Source organism: Lepidochelys kempii, chromosome 8 (assembly GCF_965140285.1).
Source record: "Lepidochelys kempii isolate rLepKem1 chromosome 8, rLepKem1.hap1, whole genome shotgun sequence".
NCBI classification, from domain to species: Eukaryota; Metazoa; Chordata; order Testudines; family Cheloniidae; genus Lepidochelys; species Lepidochelys kempii.
The window spans coordinates 11117909-11140691 of NC_136387.1; the positions used below are offsets into that span (position 1 = coordinate 11117909).

Consider the following 22783-nt stretch of genomic DNA (forward strand, 5'->3'; position numbering starts at 1 on the left):
AATGAAAGTTAGAAAAAAGGGCATTAAAGGCAAAGAGGTCCTTCATAACAACCAACCTAAGCAGCTCCAACACTGCTTTCCTGTTAGAAGTGGTCTCAAGTCTTTAGTGGTCAGAATTTTGGCAAAGAGACACTCAATTGGAGTGTCAAAGAGACACTCAACCCTCTTAACTTCACAGAAGATGAGGATCTAAATTTCAACTAGATAGACAAACTAAAACTAAAAAGATTCTGTTAACTGAATAGAACTATATAATTTGTACACCATAAAACACTCAACTTCATATACCACAAATCAATTTTGGCTAAATGACAATGTGATCAGACTTCCTGGTCATGTTTAAGGAAAATTCACTTCCACTTTTCATTTAAGAGCAGTGTAAAATCAATAAAGCTTCCAGCAGGTTAAATGGCACTGTGAATTTTGCTTTCATTATAATCCCTTGGGAGATGGCATTTAGAGAGAGCAATACTGATGAAGGTTAAAAAGCCTTATTTTAATACAAAACACAGAATGCAAAAAAAGTTTTATTTATTAGTAGATTCAAATCCTGATTATTTCTTTGGATCTTTATTAGTGCCATAAAAATCTTTTAAGCTATTTATCTAAAAAAATGAAATATGTGTTTTTATCTTAAAAACTGCAGTTTTTAAAGGTTGTTAAAATTTATAAACTACATACATATCCTACATTTAGATCCTTCACTTGTGTTTTATGCAGATAATATGGGGTCAAAAGACATTTATAAAAAGGTTCTGAGGTACCACAGTGACCGCTGCTTTAAATATTTCAATGGAACATCCATGTTCAAAAGTCAGCTTTTCTGATACTTTAAAGCAAAGACATATTTGTTATAATAGTTGTGGCTGCAGTGCAACACTGTCTCACCAAGAAGATCATCTGTTCAAAAATGAACTTTAAGCTCAGGTGCTTATTCAGAAACGTATACATAAATTACCCAAGAGCTCATCTCAGACAACAACCAAGTGTGTTCATTGTGTCTAGTTTCCTTTTCACAAATTAAACAGAAAGCAATCATGAATGGTTTTAACAGACCAAATAAAATCCCTTGAAATCTAGAGAATCCACAATGCATTTCACAAACATCTATCCTACTCAGCTATTGAAGTACTTGGAATGTCAGGTTGTTTGCGTAATATTTTGTTAGCCTAAACTATACAAAAGTACTTTAACATGCCCAAGCAATGCACGTGGCTCTTTACTTGTGTATAAAAACATAATGTAAGTCGGTAGGTGGCATGGTGTGTGCTTCATTACTGAACACAAGAGGAAGTAATCTCTATATCCAAACTAGACTTTGGGGCAGACTTGATTTATAGATCTAGGGTTCTTTCTAATAGTTGCAGCAAATGGAAGGAAACAATCTGTGTGAACAAGTCCATTGTTTGAACCCCTTCTTAGTACCATATCAGGCCAGCTGAATATAAACAAAGCTGGTTATCAGTAGAAATGGCAGATTAAGTTTCATTTGTCAAGGAAATATTTTATTTGTAAGTCTTTCAGCTATTGAACGAAACAACTATGAGACTGGTAGCTGAAACAATCAACTGCCCTATCACCAAAATTAAACAATTCACAGTTCTGATTTTACACATTTCTTTTCCCCTCACACTTACCTATATGTGAAAAAAATTTACCAACACCTTTCATTACAAACACCACTGGCCCAATATCATGGCAATCAAGCTTCTGGATTAATAGGACCTGAACAAGACGCATGCCAGAACATACCAACAAAAGATGACACGTGGTTGGTATATAATGATATGAGATAAACCCTTCATTTCTCCATCTGAACTGTTAGATGGACGAAATGGACAAGAATTGCATAACAGATTACGCTGCAGGAGCAGAAGAACTATCCTCTTCCTGATAAATTAGTCTACTTAGTAGTTTTAAAAATGCAAAAAAGACAGAAACATAAGGATTCCTGAACACCATGTCCAATCTGAAACAACGAACGTATTTGTCAGTAAAGAAGTGGCTTTTAGTGACTCAGTTTCATAATATAAACAAGCTGCCCACTAGAATTATCTACACAACTGCAAATTTGGTTAGAATCTCTGCAGTCATGTCTCTTACAAGGTGTGTACTATAGACGCCATTTGCAGTTCACAACAACTTTATTGGTTCCACAAATATTATGTGCCATAGATGGTTTTCTTTATATTAAATATATACATACATTTGTATATATACTGATCTATAACACATGAACCCTTTACAACATCTCTTCCTATGATGGAAACTAAATAATTTGATTAACAAGATCTTTGAAACTATGAGGCAACTTTACTGTTCTTCCACTGCACCTGATTTTGTTTAGAGTCCATTCCTTCTGTTGATGTTTGCCCTCTGTGCAGATATATTTTCTGGCATCACTTTGCCAACTCACAAGGGTCCTTAGCGAGCTAACTCATTTCATATTCACTGCTAGTTTACACTGTACCCATGTCACAGGATTCATTATAGTCTTTTCCTGAGGACAAATAATTCCTTGCTTGTTTCTAGGAAGTCATGGTTACAGCAGTAGAGTTGTCCATGTAATTCTACCACATATATGAAGGTTTGAATGGTCACTGAAGGTTTGTCTACACATACAATGCTGCACCTGTGCCACTATAGTGCTTTAGTGAAGACACTACTATGCCAAAGGGAGAGCTTCTCCTGTCAGCATAGTTAATCCACCTCCCCAAGAGGCAGTAGCTATGTTGACAGGAAAAGCTCTCCTTTCAACATAGTGCTGCCTACATGGTGTAAAATATCCACACCCCTGAGCGACACAGTTATACCGATATAGATCTGTAGTGTCAACCTGGCCTGAGAACAAGTCACTTTCCCATGTTGAACCAGTTTCATTTCAAGTAATGAATGATGAACTTTCATGGGGTGGCTAAAAGGAAGTCTGCATTAGCGCTGCTTGTGCCATACTTGTTCTGTGAATATCAAGTTTCCTCTTCAGAACTAAAAATTCAGCTTCTTTCACAAACACAATATAACCTTAAATTTAAAAAATAATCTACTTACAGACTACTAAATTGGAAGTTGGGCAGATTTTAGAAAAATGGTTTTAACTTTCAGCCAGTTGGATTTCCATATAAACCTTAGTGACAATTGATTTCACATTACCATTAAAGTCGCTTGCTTCTGTTCAAACATCCAAAGTAAGGCAATTTGGGGGGGGGGGTAAAATATAGATATTAGAAATAAAAAAATAGCTTGATCTTAAAAAACAAGCTTTAACATCCACAACTGAATGATTTAAAAATAAAAGCTTCAATCCAATTCAATACTTGTTTTTTTATTTCCACAGTCCCACATCAGTTGAAACAGATTTTTTTAAATGAAGCTTACCAACAAAGGTAAATATAAATTTGTCATTCTAATCACTATCTTCTTAGACGATATCCATGTCTACCACTGTAACTCGGTAAACTATGGCAGATGTCTATATAAGTGGACAACTCGCAATTAACAACTATTGACCTGAGGAAGTCACCAAAACAAGGATACAAACTGATGCCTACGTGGGCAGTTTTAGCAGTTAAGATACCAAGGACCAGATGGTCATTTAAAATGAACTACACTCATCACTACAGGCACTCTCTCCAAAAAGGTACGGTAAAAATTTACTCAACTACAGCCCATACTATACCTGTTCTGCGGAAAAATGGAAGACATTCTCCAGGTCTATCAAGGCAGCCCTTTTCAAAAGCCCTACAACACATTAAAATAAAAAGACATTTAAGAAGCTGCATGAACTCTTCCAAAAGTTTAGCTGTCCATGTGGAATAAACTAAATACAGTACAAGATGCTAAACGCGGTCCATGAGAAAATGAACTATACACAAAGACAGTCCTAGTTTCACCAAAAAGGAGGGATTTTATAAACTTCCATTAACATTTCTTTTAAAAAAGAGGAAATATATACAGAAGATTCCACTATGTTAAAGCTGTTACAAGCTTACAAAAGCCCCAGAATTTAGAGGGAAGACTAACAATAGTAATTCACTAACGTACTTCTTTCCCTTGCACTGTGAGTTAATGGCAAAACATTCTGGATTTGTCAGTTTGTGACATCCACTGACCCAGAACTCAGAGACACTACCTCATAATTGGTGGATCAGCGTCAACTAGTCTGACAAAGGTCCTCTATGTCAAGGATGACAGTTATCCTTGGTAGTAGGTCAGCAGGGATACAAACTTGGCAGACACTGCTCTACACCTTGCCAATCTGCACTGGACAAGTACATTGATGTGCCAGCCAAACTCTTGCACAGATCCAGGAACATTGCTGAAGAGGTTTCCATCAAAGAGCAGCATAAGAATTTACAAGACCACGGATGCGTGAGATAATGTATTAAATATTAAAATTAAATATTAAATATGAAAGCAATTTTAAATGAGTTATCAATGTGAGACATGAAATGCACAAATACTCCATGTGATAAGGATAAATACCATTAATTTGTATGAGGTTGTTCCCTTACTGCAGGAGCTTCACTTTGATGACATATTTTATAGACAATAGCAGATGAGTTTTTAAAGTTTTTTACAGTGTTCTTTGTAACAGCTATACTGATTTGTTCGAAGAGATTTTCATTTACTTTGCATTTCAAATCAGATCACCCATGCTCCTCCCACCCCACCTCCCAAGAATGGAGAAGAGTAAAGGTCTTTGGAGAACACTATATATAACTGTCACAAAGAACGTCTCTATGCAATGGTTTAACTCTATTTTAAAAACAAAGAACTATTACACAATAAGGCACTTTCACTTAACACCTCCCTAAACAGCAGAATCTAAAAACGGACCAGTTACAAAGAACTGCTTCTTAATATTAAAGATTTAATCCTCTGTAAAGACTGTTCAAGGAAGCCGTGAAATGTGTGTAGTGCATTTAATAAACCATTATTTGCATTCTGCATTGAGAGATGAGAACAATACTAGGCATTAAGATAAGTACTCTATCAATATAAAGATTATAAAGCAGGTCATCAAAACAAGTCTGACTTCATAGCAAAAATAAGGAAACAAAGAAAAATATGGTCTGTAAGCTTGAGCTCCTTTGGGTTCAGCCATGGGTTAAAATTCAGGAGGGCAAGGAAGTTATTCAACACTGTAGTGTGTAGTCTTCAAATGTATTAACTTCAGTAACTAAAAATATCAGAGAAACAATTCAATCCAAGTCCCACTGATGACATTCTCTCAATGCATCCCATCCTTCCTTTGCATTCCTCATAGTTCTAAAATTCCCCTGAGAAGAGGGAAAGTATAAGACGTTACTTTATCCTTCCCCCATTCATTTTTTAATCATCTTTACTTTATTTATCTTGTGTCTCCTTTGCTTTAATTGAAAAAGTTTTCAAAATTTCCTCTCCCCTCTATAATATATCCTCCATATCGGGAAGCAAAATAGGCTGGTTTCACTAAGTTAGGCAAACCACTGGGCAGATGTTTTTTAAAAAATAAATGCCTTGAGGCAATTAACAGTAATTTCAAGGCTTAGTCAGCAAAGTTTGATTCAAGTGAGGGTAAGCATGGAACCACTACTGTCTTACTGTGGGGATCAAATTAAGAAATCAAGCAGCATATTTATTCAACTACATAAAGTTTATTTTAATCTAAGACCTACATTTTAATGTTTTCAAAATTATACTAAAACTCCTTTACTGAAGTTACTAGCTTTTCCATCACCTTGTAGCACCATTGTTTGCTGACTAGTGAGAAATATAGCAGCTTTTGATGAAAATGGCAGCAAAATGTAGATAGAGGGAAGGGGGGAAATGAGGTTGAACACAACCAAAAACAAGATTCAGAATCTGACAAAGTTATGGTACTCATGAACATCAGGCTTCCTAAGCATTACTGCAGCTGGGAAAAGTGTGCATTGAATAAACCTTCTTAAAAAAAAAAGTGCTGACCACCATAGCTGAATATTTGGGGTTTAAAGTAAGTTGCTCTATTACAGTGAAAGGAGAGCAGCATGACATGGTATCTACAACTGAATTTTGCAGCTATAAACAAGACAACATGGAAGCATAGCACAATAATACGTTGCAAGTATTATTGCAATAAACGTTGCAATAAACATTGCAAGTTATTCCCTGGATATCTCATTAGATTGGATCCGATCTCCAAGTTATTCATTAAGTATAATCTTTACAATTTCGTAGCACCTTCCATTAAAGAACCATAACGCACTATACAAACATTAGTGAATTATGTCTCTGGAAGGCAGGGAAGTACTATCCCCACTTTACAGAAGAGAAAAATTAAACATAAAGAGGTTAAATAGTTTGCCCAAGTACACATAGGAAGTCACAGAAATGGAAAAAACCCACAGGTCACTTGATTCCAGTCTTGTGTTTTAACCACAAGACCATGCTTCCTCTATTATGTCCCCCTAATCAGACCACACGCCATGGAAACACAGGAATTGCCTTAATGCAGTGGTGGGCAACCTACAGCCCGCAGGCCTGAGCTGTTTTAAGCCAGCTTGCAAGTTCCCGCTAGGGACCAGGGTCTGGAGCTTGCCCCACTCTGGCATGGCCCCGCTCCGGCTCCCACGTACTCCAGCGGTACGCCCCCTTCCGGTGCTTCAATGGGAGCTGCAGGGGCGGTGCCTGCGGACAGGGCAGCGTGCAGAGTCACCTGGACCCGCATCTGTGTAGGAACTGGAGAAGGGACATGCCACTGCTTCCAGTAGCCGCTTGAGTTAAGTGCTGCTCGGATCCCGCGCCCCGAGCCTCTCCCCATGCTCCAACCCCCTGCCCTAGCACTGATCCCCCGCTTGCCCCCCTCAATCCCAGCCCAGAGCATCCTCCTGCACCCCAAACCTCTCATCCCCAGCCCCACACCAGAGCCTACACCCCCAGCCAGAGCCTGCACCCCTTCCCACACCCCATCCCGGAGCCCCCTCTGCACCATGAACTCCTCATTTCTGGCCCCACCCTGGAGCCTGCACCCCCAGCCAGAGTCCTCACCTCCCCCCGCACCCAAACCCCAATTTTGTGAGCATTCATGGCCCACCATACCATTTAAATTCCCAGATGTGGTCTTCGGGCCAAAAAGTTTGCCCACCCCTGCCTTAATGGATCAGATTAGTCCATCTAATCCAATACCCTGTATCAGGCCATGGTCTGTACTGCATGAAGGTACAAGAAATCCCATAGTACAGTGGTTCTCAACCTTTTTTTATTTGCAGACCCCTTAAAATTTTCCAGTGAAGGTGTGGACCCCATTGGAAATCTATTGTCTATATATAGAGAGAGAGAGAGAAGAATTTTGTTCAGTGAGTTTTCAATCTGAGTCTTTCATGGACCCTTTAGACCAGAGGTCTCCAAACCGTGGAGCGTGGAGGAACGTTCACAGGGGTGCAGATGAGGCATGGGCCAGCCCCATGGCGCCGCTCCCAGCCTCGGCACCCTTACCGTGTCCATGCCCCCATCCCACCCCACCCGTGATCCTGCTCCCAGCCTGGGGGGAGGAACTGTAATTAGGGATAAGGGAGAGCATGACCTGAAAATGTTGGGGGACCACCACTGCCTTAGACATAGTCTGTGGACACCACAGGTTGAGAACCACTGCCATAGTGAATAATTAATGGAATATCCTTACAATTACGGAATAACCACCTCTCCACAAATGTATGCCACAAATCATGAGGGTTTACAGCCTTGTTTACGTTGTAGATAATGTAACTAGGACTGTTCTTATTAGTTCCTCATCTTTTTTAAATCCTGTTAAATCCTACGCTTCAACAATTTGAGGCAAGGAGTTCCACAGGGATGAACACATTAAACATATTTCCAGTCATCAGCATTAAGTGAGCTGATCTGCAGTTTCACTGAATGGCCCGCCCCCTTACATTTGCATTACCAGAAAGTGTAAACAGGCACAACTGATCAGTACTTTACTCACCTCTCACGTCTCATCTGAAGTCTCCTCACTAAACTAAACAGCCCCACTCTTTCCACTCCCCTCACAGGGAAGCGTCTCTGTCATCTTTCTTGGGCATAAGCTTTCGTGGGTAAAAAGCCCACTTCTCCTCCACGTGCATCTGAAGAAGTGAGGGTCTCTTACCCAGGAAAGCTTGCGCCCAAAGAAATCTGCAAGGTGCCGCCGGACTCCTCGTTGTTTCTGCGGGTACCCCGCTGAGACGGGGGTCATCCTTCCGACGGGTCTCAGAGCCCCTGGGGTTTCCGCCCCCACCCCCGGTGTGTGAAGCCAGTCTGCAGCTCCTCACTCGCGGCGAAGCCTCGAGCAAACCCGCCGAGCAGGGACGCCCCGTCCCTCCACAGGCTGCTGGAGCAAAGACGTCGGAATCACAGGACCCACGACGCCCCCCTCCCCCAGCCACGCCCAGCCTCCCTCAACGTCCACCGACCCCCAGACCCCCCTCAGCCCTCCCCGCCGCCGCCCGCCCGCCCCGCTCCCCAGCCTCACCTACCTCCAACCCAGGCCCCCACCCGGGACCAGCCCCCCCGCCCATTCTCCCTCTCAACGGGACAAGCCAGCCCAGCCCAGCCCAGCCCAGCCCGCTCCAGGGGGCGCCCTGTTCTCCAGGGGCCGGTCCCAGTGCGGTCAGGGAGCCGCTGCAGGAGCCCCGGGCGGTGAGAGTGGGGGAGGGGGATGGAACCTCCCGCCCCCAGGGGGAAAGGCCGCAGCTCGCACTTACCGGCCGCGCGGCCGGGGAGCGCTGGGCCCCAGCCTCGCTCTCGGCAAAACTTTATTCAGACGGCGGGACACACACGGCGCCTCCGCTCGGGCACAGCCGGGCCCAGAGCCCCGGATGTGAATCTGGGTCGGGGCGGGGGAGGAGAGAGAGCGAGAGCGCGCGCGCAGGCAGATTCCCGCGGCACTGCGCAGGCGCCGGCTGGGCAGGGAGGGCCCAATCCCTGCTACAGGGGAGGAGGTGGGGATGGGGGAGTGTTGAGGAGCTAGGGTCAGGGTGGAGAGCAGGGAGGTTGGAAAGGGGAGGAGGTGGGATGGGGGAGTGTTGAAGAGGAGCTAGGGTCAGGGTGGAGAGCAGGGAGGTTGGGGGGTAGATGGGGTCTGTGGGAGGAGGTGGGATGGGGGAGTGTTGAAGAGGAGCTAGGGTCAGGGTGGAGAGCAGGGAGGTTGGGGGGTAGATGGGGTCTGTGGGAGGAGGTGGGATGGGGGAGTGTTGAGGAGCTAGGGTCAGGGTGGAGAGCAGGGAGATTGGGGGCTGTGGGAGGAGATGGGATGGGGGAGTGTTGAAGAGGAGCTAGGGTCAGGGTGGAGAGCAGGGAGGTTGGGGGCTGTGGGAGGAGGTGGGATGGGGGAGTGTTGAAGAGGAGCTAGGGTCAGGGTGGAGAGCAGGGAGGTTGGGATGGGGGAGGAGGTGGGATGGGGGAGTTTTGAAGAGGAGCTAGGGTCAGGGTGGAGAGCAGGGAGATTGGGATGGGGGAGGAGGTGGGATGGGGGAGTGTTGAAGAGGAGCTAGGGTCAGGGTGGAGAGCAGGGAGGTTGGGGGGCAGATGGGGTCTGTGGGAGGAGGTGGGATGGGGGAGTGTTGAAGAGGAGCTAGGGTCAGGGTGAAGTAAGGGTGGAGAGCAAGGAGGATGACAAGCAGGGAGCTGGATGGGGAAGGGCAACAGTCTTTAGGGCAGGGTGGATATTTTTAATCAAAAATTATTTTTTTCAACAGAAAATTGGATTTTTGACAAAACTATTTGGAGGTTGGGGGGCCATGAAAATGGAACATTTTCAATTTCAAGATTCTGCACTGGTGCCCCAGGGGTGATGTCATTGAGCTGTCTCATTCCCTCCTCCATGGGCTGTTTTCCCCAGCTTGGTTACATTATGCATACTGTGGGCCAGGGACTCCCATAAAGCACCACTGTGGCTCAGCAAGAGGGGAGGCCATAGCACATGCTGGGAGATGTAGTGTGACCATGGGGCATGCGGCAGTCAAACTATGACACACAGGAGGCATCATGGTTGTATTTCCAAAATGAAGAATTTGGCCATAAAATTACCGCTTTCAATTATTTGTCGGGGTGGGGGGATACACCTTTTCCACCTCGTCTACTTTAAACCCTCCTCAGCCTCTCAGTGTTTCATACCGCCCCCTATTCAGACACTCAGGCTGTGACTCTGGTGGAGGCCATTGTGTGCTGGGTTCTGTCCCTTTCCAAACCCAAAAGGAGGGAATTTACCCCAAAGCTTGGGAAATTCTGGTCATGAGAGTTAGCACTGGCTTCCATCATGGATGAAACACTACTCAGGGCTTGACGATAACTTCCCTGCCCACAGGAGTTTTTGTTGTGTTTTTCTGGTGGCAAGCTGAGTATTGTAAAACTACAGTGGATGAAGGACTTCTCTTAAATTTCTGAACGCCCTACCTGTAATCTAATAAGGAGCTACTAAGAAATGTTTGGTAGCATTTTAGAAAAAGGATGTTGACCAGCAATAATCCTATAAAGAATCATACATTATATAATTATTGTACCACAAACAAAACAACTGTGGGATGGTGTCTGATAAAATTAAATTGTGTCCTGTACTTTTCTTGCAGTTCTTATTTCCTTGAAATGTGAGTGGACAGACACTTTTCTTGAAGAACTATAGCAACGCAATAGCTGATAGAGTATTGCAGGGAAACACAAGAAGGTAGACATTCATAGAACAATACAATGTATTCATTAGAAAATAGAGTTAGAGAGACAGGAAAATATAATGAGCATTACAGTATGTACTAGTAAGCCCAAAAGACCCACATATTTTATTTCTGTAAATTAGAAATTGAACTAAATCAAAAACCCAACCAAACAAAATTTTGTGTCATTCTACTGCCTTTGCAGTGTGCCAAACTTATACTTTAGATTCAAACACCTGAGCTTTGGAAACATTTGGATCCAGATCCAAATGCTGTGGCTCAGGATTATGTCTAGTGTAAATAGAAATCTTCAGCAGAATGACTTCCCCCAGCATGTTGTGACTAGACAGACACAGGCTATGTCTACACTGCAATTAAACACCCACGGCTAGCGCATGTTAGCTGACTTGGGCTTGTGGGGCTCAGCCTGTGGGGCTATAAAACTGCAGTGTCGATGTTTGGGCTGTCTGGAGCTAAGGCTCTGGATCCCTCCCCCCTGGCATGGTCCCTATACCACAATTTTACAGCTGTGCAGCACAAGCCTCAGGAGCCCAAGTCAGCTGACATGGGCCAGCCAGGGGTGTTTAATTGCGGTGTAGACACACCTACAGAGGGTTCAAGTAATTCTCCAGACATATGTTTCTATTGCAATTTAGTAAGTGTGGAGAAAAAGGCTAGAGGTAGTTTAGCCAGTGAACGCGGTCAACCTCCTTTCGATACAACATCTCTGCACCAAAGACAGAGCTGGAAAAATAATATGCTAATATTTATTTCTGCAGAAATTAAACTATAGTTACAAAATACTTACTGTGGAGGTTTCAGAGTAGCAGCTGTGTTAGTCTGTATCTGCAAAAAGAAAAGGAGGACTTGTGGCACCTTAGAGACTAAATAAATTTGTTAGTCTCTAAGGTGCCTCAAGTACTCCTTTTCTTTTTACTGTGGAGGTACTTTATCAAGATCCTGCTAGAAGTATGAATTTAAAAAATAAAATAGCTATCCTGCAAAAATAAAAGTTCTTCGAAGGAGCTTTATCACCTTCTTTGTAGCCATTAGGATAACAATTGTTCTGGCTTGGCCAACCAGTCTGAAGATGGAACAACAACAATAAAAAAGCTGGGTCTTTTCCAACCCTTTTGTCTAGCTTAATTAATAACGTGAATAACAAATAGGCAGCAGGCATTTTAGGTGTTGTTCATGTGTCAGCCATGTCTCCATGAAACAAAATGCACTCGTATTGGAGAGTTACTAAACACAGTCTTACACAGCCTGATGAAAGATACAATAGCATTATTATGTGTATGTTGTACAAAAATGCCAGAGTCCTGTTACTGATGGAGAAGGTTAAAACACTCTTAAGTTGGGGAGTGAGTGGGAGAGACAAAACATAAAGAGGTATGCAATTCTTAATTTAAACCTACGGAGGAGATTGCATTGGGCACAATGGTTGAACCACATAGCATCTCTGAAGGCAAAGTATTATTTTGAAGAGTATCCTCAACATTTTGGAGCAAGCTAATGATGAATATATTCCAGCAGGTGAGAGGAAAGTTTCTCTCCTTGTTTTGCAGTAGAGGCAAAGAATTAGTGTAAGGAGAGTGGTCACTTTAGATAAGCTATTGCCAGCAGGAGAGTGGGGTGGGAGGAGGTATTTTTTCATGCTTTGTGTGTATAAAAGATCTACACTTTCCACAGTATGCATCCGATGAAGTGAGCCGTAGCTCACAAAAGCTTATGCTCAAATAAATTGGTTAGTCTCTAAGGTGCCACAAGTACTCCTGTTCTTTTTTTCAATGAGAAAAATGTTGCCAACGTCAAGTGTCCAAAGACCAAATGAGCGGAACTTGGACAACCTCCTTCCCGTCAACAGGGAGGTAGAAATGACATGTTATAAACATTAATTCAAGTTTTGTATATTCTTAAGGCCCTTATAAAATCACAGTCACAAAAAATAGTAGACCACCTCAGACATGGTGTGTATCAATTTAGATCAGATGGGCTGATCTCAAGTGCAGTACTTAATACGTTTTTCTTCCCACCTATGCTTCAGAACTTCCATCATGAATAACATAACTAGGTTAATATAAAACATGCAACAAGTGGACTCAAGTCACCCTGAAAGTATTGTTGACAGAAACCATTTGAATTCCAAAAAGAAGTCAATCTACTATTTTTCATACTCACAGGCCCAGACTTGTAGAAGTGCAGGCATGCAGTTGTAGGAATTTCCATGGAAATCACTACTTAAACATCTAGTCATACAGACATTTAATCGGTAATTGAGAGTCCAGATTATGCAGAAGCAATTGCAAATGCACATTTATAAAAATCTTGTTCTTGCTTCCTAAACTCAGGCAAATGTTTTCTGATGATCTCGGCTCCATTTGCTAATAGATTCCTCCAGTCTTAGTAAAGAGGACAGATTACTGTGACAGCTGTCTCTTAAAACCATCCTTGTCAGTCATATAATGCAGTCTATGCCCCCTTCACACTGGGGCTAACTCAGGGACTGTCTTTTTGTTATGTTTGTACAGCGTCTAGCACAAATGGGGTCCTGGTACGTAACTAGGGCTACTAGGTGCTACAGTAATAATTATTATTAATATTTATTATTAATACAGTGCCACAGGCCCTGATCCAAAGCCCATTGAAATCAATGATAAGATCAGGCCCCAAATTATTAGAAGCAACATGTACATCTCAAGTTATATTATTCTGATCTTCTCGTCATATTCAGAATATGAACATTGCATTTCTTTTTGTTTAGCTGGAAACTAGCAGTTTGATAGCTAAATGAGATGTTTGAATTGTAAGGAAACTGTCTACAAAAAGGTTACTGAATTATAAAAGCTTGGCCTTCCTGTGACTCCCAAAATGACTGCATTGTTTAAATTGAACTTTAAAACTGCTGGGAGGGGGCAGGAACAGTTTAAAAATAGTTAACGTGTTTGTATTACACATTTTCTAAACCATTTTACAACCATGTTAAGTAACAGGTTGATTCTTGCAAGGTGGGGATGGGGTATTCCTCATTTCAGCTTAGAAGCATAAGGGTGTGGGGAGGATAGGATAGCATAGGGGAGATTGGAATTTCTCATTTATGAGCATAAATTCAATCTAGTTGAAATCTGGTGGGAGGATACACGATTGGATTGTAAAAATGAATGGCTATAAACTATTTAGCATGGATCAAGTGGGCAAAAGGGAAGGGGGTGTGGCACTCTCAGAAACAGATAATACCATTTCTGATAGACATCAGGGAGCACAAGATGGGGTATTAAAGTTGATGTCTGCGACAAACCACCAAATCACAAATGGGAACAGAATGACTGCCTCCTTACATGCCTATATATAATGTGTAGGGGGAAAAAAACCTAAGTAATCATGGGGGATTTCAATATGAGTGACATATGCTGGAGGTCTCATGCTGCCAGTACTAAAACATCCTTGATTTTCTACAGGTTATAGATGACAATTTCCTAACTCAAAAAGGGTTGCAGCCAACACAAGAGACTTTTTTTATTAGGCCTTGTCTTAACAGATAAAGAGTAACTGATCACAGAATCACTTAGGTACAAGTGATTATGACTTGATCATATTTATACTGTGCAAGCAGAATAAAGTTTATACCAGTAAATATATATACCTGGTACTTTAATAGGGCCAGTTTCATAATGCTGAAGACAATTATGAGCTAAATCAGCTGGGAGGAAGAATTTAATCAGAAAAATATGAATGATAATTGGGAATCATTTAAGAACACCTTACTAGATGCCCCAAAAGCCGCAATCAGCCAACTGAGAAAGAAGGCCATACTAGTTTAAAAAATGACCTGGTTTAGAGGGAAGGTGAAAGCAACTATATATATAAACATATGGAAGAAAGAGGAAGTTGATAGTAAAGAATATAAATCAGAAGTTAGGAATTGTAGAAAATTGATAAGGGAAGCAAAGGGACATAAGAAGAACTCTATGACCGGCAGAGTTAAGGACAATATGAAGGAGCTTTCTAAATGTATTAGGAACAAAAAGAATCCTGACCATGGTATTGATCCATTACTAGATGGAAGTGGTAGAATTATCAATAATAATGCAGAAAAGATAGATGCTCAATTAATATTACTGATCTGTATTTGGGGGGAAATATAGTTTCATCATATGCTGATGATAACACTCTTTCCATATCAGTAGTATGGTCTGAAGGATGTTAAACAGAAGCTATTAAAGTTAGATATTTTTAAATCAGCAGGCCCAGATAACTTGCATCCAAGAGTTTTTAAAGAGCTGGCTGAGGAGTTTGCAGGACCATTAATGTTGATTTTCAACAAGTCTTGGAGCACTGGGGAAGTTCCAGAAGACTAGAAGAAAGCTAATGTGCCAATTTTTAAAAAAGGTAAATGGGATGACCTGGGTAAGTAGAGGCCTGTTAGCCTGACATCAATACTGGCAAGACAATGGAGTATCTGTTTTGGGACTTGATTAATAAAGAATTAAAGGAGGGTAACGTAATTAATGCAATTTGACATGGGTTTATGGAAAATAGACTCAAACTAACTTGATCTCTTTTTTTGGTGAGATTACAAGTCGTTGACAAAGATAATAGTGTTGATGTAATATACTTGAGTTCTCTGTAAGGCATTTGCCTAGGTACCACACAACATTTTGATTAAAAACTAGAACAATATAAAATTAACATGGCACACATTAAATGGAGTTCAAATTGGCTAACAGATACATTTCAAAATATAATTGTAAATGGGGAATCATCATAAAACAGGTGTTTCCAGTCATGTCCCACAGGGACTGGTTCTTGGCCCTATGCTACTTAACATTTTTATCAATGACTTGAAAGAAAACATCAAATCATCACGGATAAAGTTGGCAGATGACACAAAAATGGGGGGAGTGGTCAATAATGAAGAGGACAGCTCACTGATTCAGAGTGATCTTGATCTCTTGGTAAACTGACCACAAGCAAACAATATGGGTTTTAATATGGCTAAGTATAAATATATACACTGGAGAGAAAAGAATGTAGGCCACGCTTACAGAATGTGGGACTCTATTCTGGGAAGCAGTGGCTCTGAAAAAGATTTGGGGGTCATGGTGCATAATCAGCTGAACAAGAGCTCCCAATGTGACACTGTGACCAAAATACAAGCCTGGGATGCCTAAATGGGAATCTTGAGTAGAGAGGTTATTTTACCTCTGTATTTGGCACTCGTGCGACTGCTGTTGGAATACTGTATTCAGTTCTGCTGCTCACAGTTCAAGGAGGATGTTGATAAATTGGAGAGGGTTCAGAGAAGAGGCACAAGAATGACTAAAGGAATAGAAAACATGCCTTATAGTGACAGATTCAAGGAGCTCAATCATCTGTTTAGCGTACCAAAGAGAAGGTTAAGGGGTGATTTGATTGCAGTCTACAAAAATCTACATCGGGAACACATATTTAACAATAAGCCTTAAACTTAGCAAAGAAAGGTATAATATGACCAAATGGCTGGAAGTTGAAGCTAGACAAATTCAGACCAGAAATAAGGCATACATATTAACAGTGAGAGTAATTAACCATTGGAACAATTTACCAAGGGTCACAGTGGATTCTCCATCACTGACAATTTTTAAATCAAGATTGAATGTTTTTCTAAAAGACATGCCCTAGGAATTACTTTGGGGGGTTCTCTGCCCTCTGTTATACAGGAGGTCAGACTAGATGATCCCAATGCGCCCTTCGGGCCAGGGCCGGCTCTACATCTTTTGCCGCCCCAAGCTCCGAGAGCGCAACTGCCCAAGCAAAAAAAAAAAAAAAAAAAAAAAAAGGGATGGCCGGAATGGCGCCCCTGGAATTGTGCCACCCCAAACACGTGCTTGTTTGGTGGTGCCTAGAGCCTGTCCTGGTGCCTAGAGCCTGTCCTGCTTCAGGCTTTGGAATCTATGAATCTACAAGCATACTCCCTCTCACTGCTGCCTGTTTGGGGAATAGGGGTGAGGGAAGGGCTACATAAAAAGAGGGAGGGGAGAGGAATTTGAAACAATCCATCTGTGTTTTGGCTGAGTTTACCAAGATGGGAAGGGCAAACATATCACTTATATCTACAAGTGTTATGGTGGGGAGGAATCATCACTTTTTAGGTGTCTGTGCAGAAGAATAGGATCAACTTTTGAGGAGAGCTTAAGGGATCGGGAGGGAGCTGCTGTTCCTCTTTTTATCCATTTCATCTTTTCAGGTAACCCCACTATTCACTGCTTGATGAAAACAAGCAAAATACATGACGAATAGCTACTTCCCAGCAAGAAAGTAAATTCAGAGGTTTAGTATGTCTTAGACTTTCTTTTCCCCCCACATGTACTATAAGTGTTTTCAAAATATGGAGTAAAATGTTTAACCACTCATCTGTGGTGAATTATGGGCTACTATGGGATATTAACTTATCAGGTGCATGGCCCTTGAGTTCTATAATGGTACAATGTGGATGCTTTTGCAGAACAGAAACAAAAAGTATAACAAACTCCTTTTAAAGTTAGTTGGAGCAATATGAAATGTCCTGTTAGGTCCCTGTGACCTATCCGAATGTGAAGACAAAAATGTCAGGAAATAGTTTTGCTTGCATTACTAGACAGCATTTCCACATTATTGTTGCTATCATTGCTCACCTGCTGGCGATCTGCTGTTGAATGACAAATGACAGCTCACTGAACAGTAAGGGAAAGGATGTGCAACAGTATCTCCTTGTGTGCTGATGCTACAGATGTGTGATACTAGGTATTAAAATGAGGTTGCAGAGCAGTGGAGGGAAAGCTAATGTTATATCTATGAATAAAGTTAAAGCCACAAACTTTTTATTATTAATTGACTGGAAAAATGACTTGGACCAAGCATGCGATCAAACACTGATATATTAGTGAAGATATTACAAACAAGGAACACTATGGCAAGATTAATATGACTATTCTCAGTTGAGCACCGACAGACTTCTCTGCACTGAAAAGAACACAGAAGAAGTGCATGCATGAGCTGTTGATGAGATATCCATGTTGATATGTTTGGAAGGTGGTAAAAGTGCAAGACTGAACAGAGATAGAGTACAAAAGTAGATTGGGAGTCTTACGCATAAAAATACTAATCAAACCCATGGGAAGTGCAACGTGGATAGGATCAAGGACAGAATAGGTCACAGAAGAAGCTACCAACAAGGGGACCCTTTGTTTGAATACTGTTTCAAGTTTCTGTACTACAGCATGATCCAACTCCCATTAAAGAAAGAATCTTGCTGGAGCAAAACACTGTTAATTGGATGTGGTCCTTGAAGAGGAGAAAAACTTCCTGGAAGAGCAGATAAAATGTCCCATTTACTTAACTCAAAATAAAACACTCTCACAGAGGAAATACCAGAGAGAGGAATTTAAAATTGCTTGATTCCTCAGAATATCTATCCAATGTTGTTCACTGCATAGATCATCCTTCATCTTATACTCCTTTTAGCTTTTATGGAGAGAACCCGGGTGCACTCTCACTTTTATTAACTCTCAATCAACGGTTCTCAACCTTTTCTATACTGTGTTCCCATGTTATAACAACACTTTCCAGAATTTTAAGACCCACTCCCTTCTGGCTATAAGGAACAGGAGAGATGCCACAACTCTACCTGGAGCTTTTTGTGTCCACCAGGTTGTGAACCTGTTCTCTAAATCACTGAGAACAGAAATGCTGGATCATGAAATGGAAGTTATAGAAAGTTGTAATATACAAGGGAAATTATTCCCACATCACTATAAACTTCCTGCCCTATTATTATACTCAGGTAGCTCATTATCAGAGTTTTTTTTTTCTTTATTTAAGGTTTAAGCTCTGCTGTCAGATTTTTAAGTCACTACAGATTTACTCACTTGCAAGACAACAACCTTCACATGGTGCTCCTGTTAAGCGCTGGTGTTTTTTGTGCTTTGTGCAAATTCACTAATATTTCAACATCAGCAACTGGCCACTGGATGTCGCATTATCAACCTCCCAGTGAAAGTAGCAACTTGCATACCTTATGGCTCCTCTAAATGTGTAGTACATTGTGTGTCCGGCACAGAACCCTGGGTATATAACTTCCAAGGTTATTGGCTACAGGGATGCTGTCAGTTTCTGAAAGGTTGTCACTCCCAAATGTCAATATACTCTCCTGAGCATACTCAATTTTGAACGTGTCTGACATCTGGACGGGACACATTCCATATATGGGATGGTAGGGAGGTCTAACATGCTGCATCATACTCATTACAGCAATCTGTTGACAAACCACTGAGTTGGATGTCCACTTTTCCACTTTCAGTCGTGGAGTTAGGGCTAACATTGACAATAGCTATGCACTGAAAGTTGTCCCTGTGGCTGCACAGCCAAAGCCACAGAAAAACTATTTTGAGCCCTAAATAGTGGAAACGTTGGAAATACAGCACATTGCTCACATAATGGGCCAAAGTCTCTGGGTTACACCCACCCTTCTGGAGATGCTTGGATGTAACAGAGCAGATTTACGCTGCAGCAGAGATAAAAAAGTTTTCCTCTTTTTTAATACGTGAAACCAACTTATTCTTTAAAACAAAGGAATATTTTCCACAAAAATATACAATTTATAGCTGTATTTGTGGAGGTCTGTCGTATCTGTTACAATAAAGTTAATGCACCCCACAGTACATGTGTGCATACATGATGCTTACAGCTAAACTATCAATCCATTCATTACGCAGATACTTTTGGCTGTCATGGAGTGCAACTGTCAAGACTACTACATTTTATGGTGGGCTCTTATGACTAAACAATCTAAAGCAAGTAGAAAGCACATTGATATATCTATATCTTTATCTTAAGAGCGAATGAGTGACGGTAAAGATAAACAATGCTAAAGAGGACCAAACCAACCTTCCATACGTATACATGCATACACAATTCTTTTTAAAAAAAGAAAAGGAGTACTTGTGGCACGTTAGAGACTAACAAATTTATTTTTAGTTATCAACCCAAATGATTTAGCAAGACAAAATAGTCCAGTGCCATTACTCTGACATGCCATTCATCAGGACAGTGGTACAATTAGTGATGTCAATATTCCCAGGAATCAAAAATCACCCACATCTGAGCTGCACAGGCCTGAGTCTCCTCTCATGCTGATTTAAATAACGTAGAGTATCTCCTCTGATGTCCCTAGAGTTACACAGGTGCAAAACCAGGGTAAGGAGGGAGGGATAGCTCAGTGGTTTGAGCATTGGCTTGCTAAGCCCAGGCTTGTGAGTTCAATCGTTGAGGGGGCCATTTAGGGATTGGTCCTGCTTTTGGGGGGAGGGATAGCTCAGTGGTTTGAGCATTGGCTTGCTAAACCCAGGGTTGTGAGTTCAATCTCTGAGGGGGGAAAAAAAAATTGGGAATTGTGCCTGCTTTGAGCAGGGGGTTGGACCAGATGATCTCCTGAGGTCCCTTCCAACTCTGATATTCTATGATTCTATGATCAAGAATTAGGCCCGTTTGAGTTTAAATGTATCTTCGCACAAAGTGACACAACTGTATTTTTCTGACCCTTAAGCAAAGATTGTGTTTTGTTTTAATAATTTCCTCTCCCGTATCAAAGTCTGCTAATATAAGTACACTAATGTCTATCTCAGGAAATGAAACTGCTGAAAAAGAGCAAAAATGTTATTGGCCTTTTCTGTTTTGAACAAATATAAGCAAATAGTTTTAGAATAAAACACAAATGCTATTCCCTTTAGTGCCGAATTTTGTGTAATAGTGAAAGTAAAAGAGGAGCATAACTTTTGCAACTTTTCAGCACAAATTTTACAAATTACTTTTGTTTTCACTGGAGCAATTTTCAGCAGCAAAAATAGCTTTTTATGTAGTCAAAAAATAGAAGTGGGACATTTACTGAGATGAAAATTAAATGTTGCCTGACAAACAAGTGAAGAAAAGAATCCAGTTTTCATAGAAAGTAGCCAAAAATTGGACTTCTCATCATTTCTCCAGCGGTGCCATTTCTCCCCCACCCCTTTTGAAACAGCTCCATTACGCAAGTATTTAAAAAAAGAGATACATGGGGAAAAACAGCTTTTAAATTTAAGATGCTTTTTACAATGCTGCAAGAAATTCGATGAAAATATTTCTCTGTTTGGAAGTACTAATGTTTAAACTCCTCTACATTTGGCATTGCAGAGGGAAAGTTAAAAGTTCATAAACTTTTTTGCTTCAGATGCGTAGATGGGCCCCATGTAAGGCTGTGTCACCAAAATAGTTCACAACCCTAATTACAGTGCACACATCTTCTACAGAATGACATTTTGGGTTCTCGAGGCACTTTTAGATCATATTTAAAATACACAAACTACTTCATTTGTTGTGAGCGTGTGTTATTCTGTAATATGTTTTCTATATTAATTGCTTCCCATTGTAGTAACTACGGAATGGTGTATTTGGATTGGGCTAAAAGATGTTGAAGAATAAAATATTATACAATTTGCTAAACCAGCTGGAATAGAACTCCTAAAACCATTAAAACAAAATCATTTTTAGTCGAGAATCTTTTCGTATCCATTTTCGAAAGCTACACTTCAGCTCAAGCTCCAGCTTCTCTATATTTAGATTCTGCATTATTCCAAACCCACTCTGGATGTCAGGAATTTTACACAACTACAGTATTGGTATTAAATAAATCTTTATCACTTCCTGCTTTAACTGGAATCTCAGAAGTTAACGGCAATGACCTTGCTAACATATACTATCTCTGGGATTCCACTTTCACAGGCACATATTTAGACCTCCGCTGCATTGTTGAGGTGCCTAAAAAGAGTACAAATCACAGCTGAAACAGTAAAATCTGCAAACTTTTAGACACTTATGCCATGTCAGAAGATCTCCTTCCCTTTTCTCCAAAATACATTTCAGAGTTTAACAATTTAGGGAGTAGAAGCCACTGTTGTAGAAAAAATAACCACATGAACAAAAATCAGTTTTACCTTGGAAAATGTTATTGCTGGTCCATTTTCTCTGCACTTATTTTTTCTCTCTAGTCCCTTTCCAAGTGATTTCTATTTCTCTGTCTTCTTCTCTCATACTGGCGACAGAGAGGCTAGGGGTGGAGCCCTAAGCAAAGTATCCCCCTGCCTGCTGGGAGAACTGAGGTATCAGATAACACATACTCCACAGCAAAGGAGCAGAGGCAGTCAAGCTGGGAAATCTGTGTGTACGTGTAAGAGAGAAAGAGTTCAAATTCCCACTTTAGAAACTTTGTGGAAAAGTTATCCCTCAATTTTATTTTTGTTTCCTTCTTCCATCTTGAAATAATGTCCTTAATTCCAGTACAATGTAGCCATATTTTGTAGGGCGTCTTTCATACAATCCACATAAAAATGCTACCTAAGTATTAAATCATATCATTATTAGAAATTATTGATTTTTTTCCCCAATGAATAATTTGTTTAGTGCGTTTTTTTTCTGATTTGCCAACTGCGAACCGACAGTGATATTCTCAAATGTATTGACTATTTGTTTTATGTTTCCCTGTAAATAGATACTTTGGGGCTGAATGACCCTTATTTTAGATTAAAAGGACAACAGAACAAAGAAGAACAAAAGGTAAGTCTCTAGGAGAGAGCAAAGTATATGCTCTCTCTCGGTAACTGTATTGAACTGAACACAATATGGCTGCCTATCCTGCTTACAGCGGAGTCCTTGGAGATTTCCAGGTGCAGTGTACTTATATAGCTATATTCATGCTTTGGGTATATCTGCACTGCAGTCAGATGTGTGATGGCAGCTCATGTAGAAACACCGGAACTAGCTTTAATCTAGCAAGCTAGTGCACTTATAGCAGTGAAGGCGTGGCAGCATGGAGTTCAGCAGGGGCTAGCCACCTAAGTAAGTACCCAGGGTCCCAGGCCAACTTGTACAGCTGCAAACACTTACACCAGTAAGTGAAATTATTCACGGGACTAAGTGAATCGAGGATGAACCCTTAACAATTACAATAAGCTCTTTTCAGTCTCCTGCGGGGGCCGGCAACCTTTCAGAAGCGGTGTGCCGACTCTTCATTTATTCTCTCTAATTTAAGGTTTTACGTGCCAGTAATACATTTCAATGTTTTTAGAAGGTCCCTTTCTATAAGTCTA

The 22783-nt window shown here is 41.0% G+C and overlaps 1 protein-coding gene across 13 annotated transcripts in view; it reads right to left on the minus strand.

Annotated features, from left to right (window-relative positions):
* Window positions 1-21666, minus strand: part of SMAD5 (SMAD family member 5) — a 36115-nt gene extending 14449 nt beyond the window's left edge. For 4 of the 13 annotated variants that reach the window (XR_012160214.1, XM_073355496.2, XM_073355495.2 and 1 more), the window contains exons 1-2: window positions 8703-8835; window positions 3677-3738 (exon numbers count right to left, since the gene is read on the minus strand). The gene's annotated coding sequence lies outside the window, so the exon portion shown is untranslated. Of the gene's footprint in view, window positions 1-3676; window positions 3739-7945; window positions 8344-8702; window positions 8836-21631 lie in introns of those variants that run through there. The other 9 variants (XM_073355502.2, XM_073355499.2, XM_073355497.2 and 6 more) reach the window with 5 other exon arrangements.
* Between the last annotated feature and the right edge of the window lie 1117 nt (window positions 21667-22783).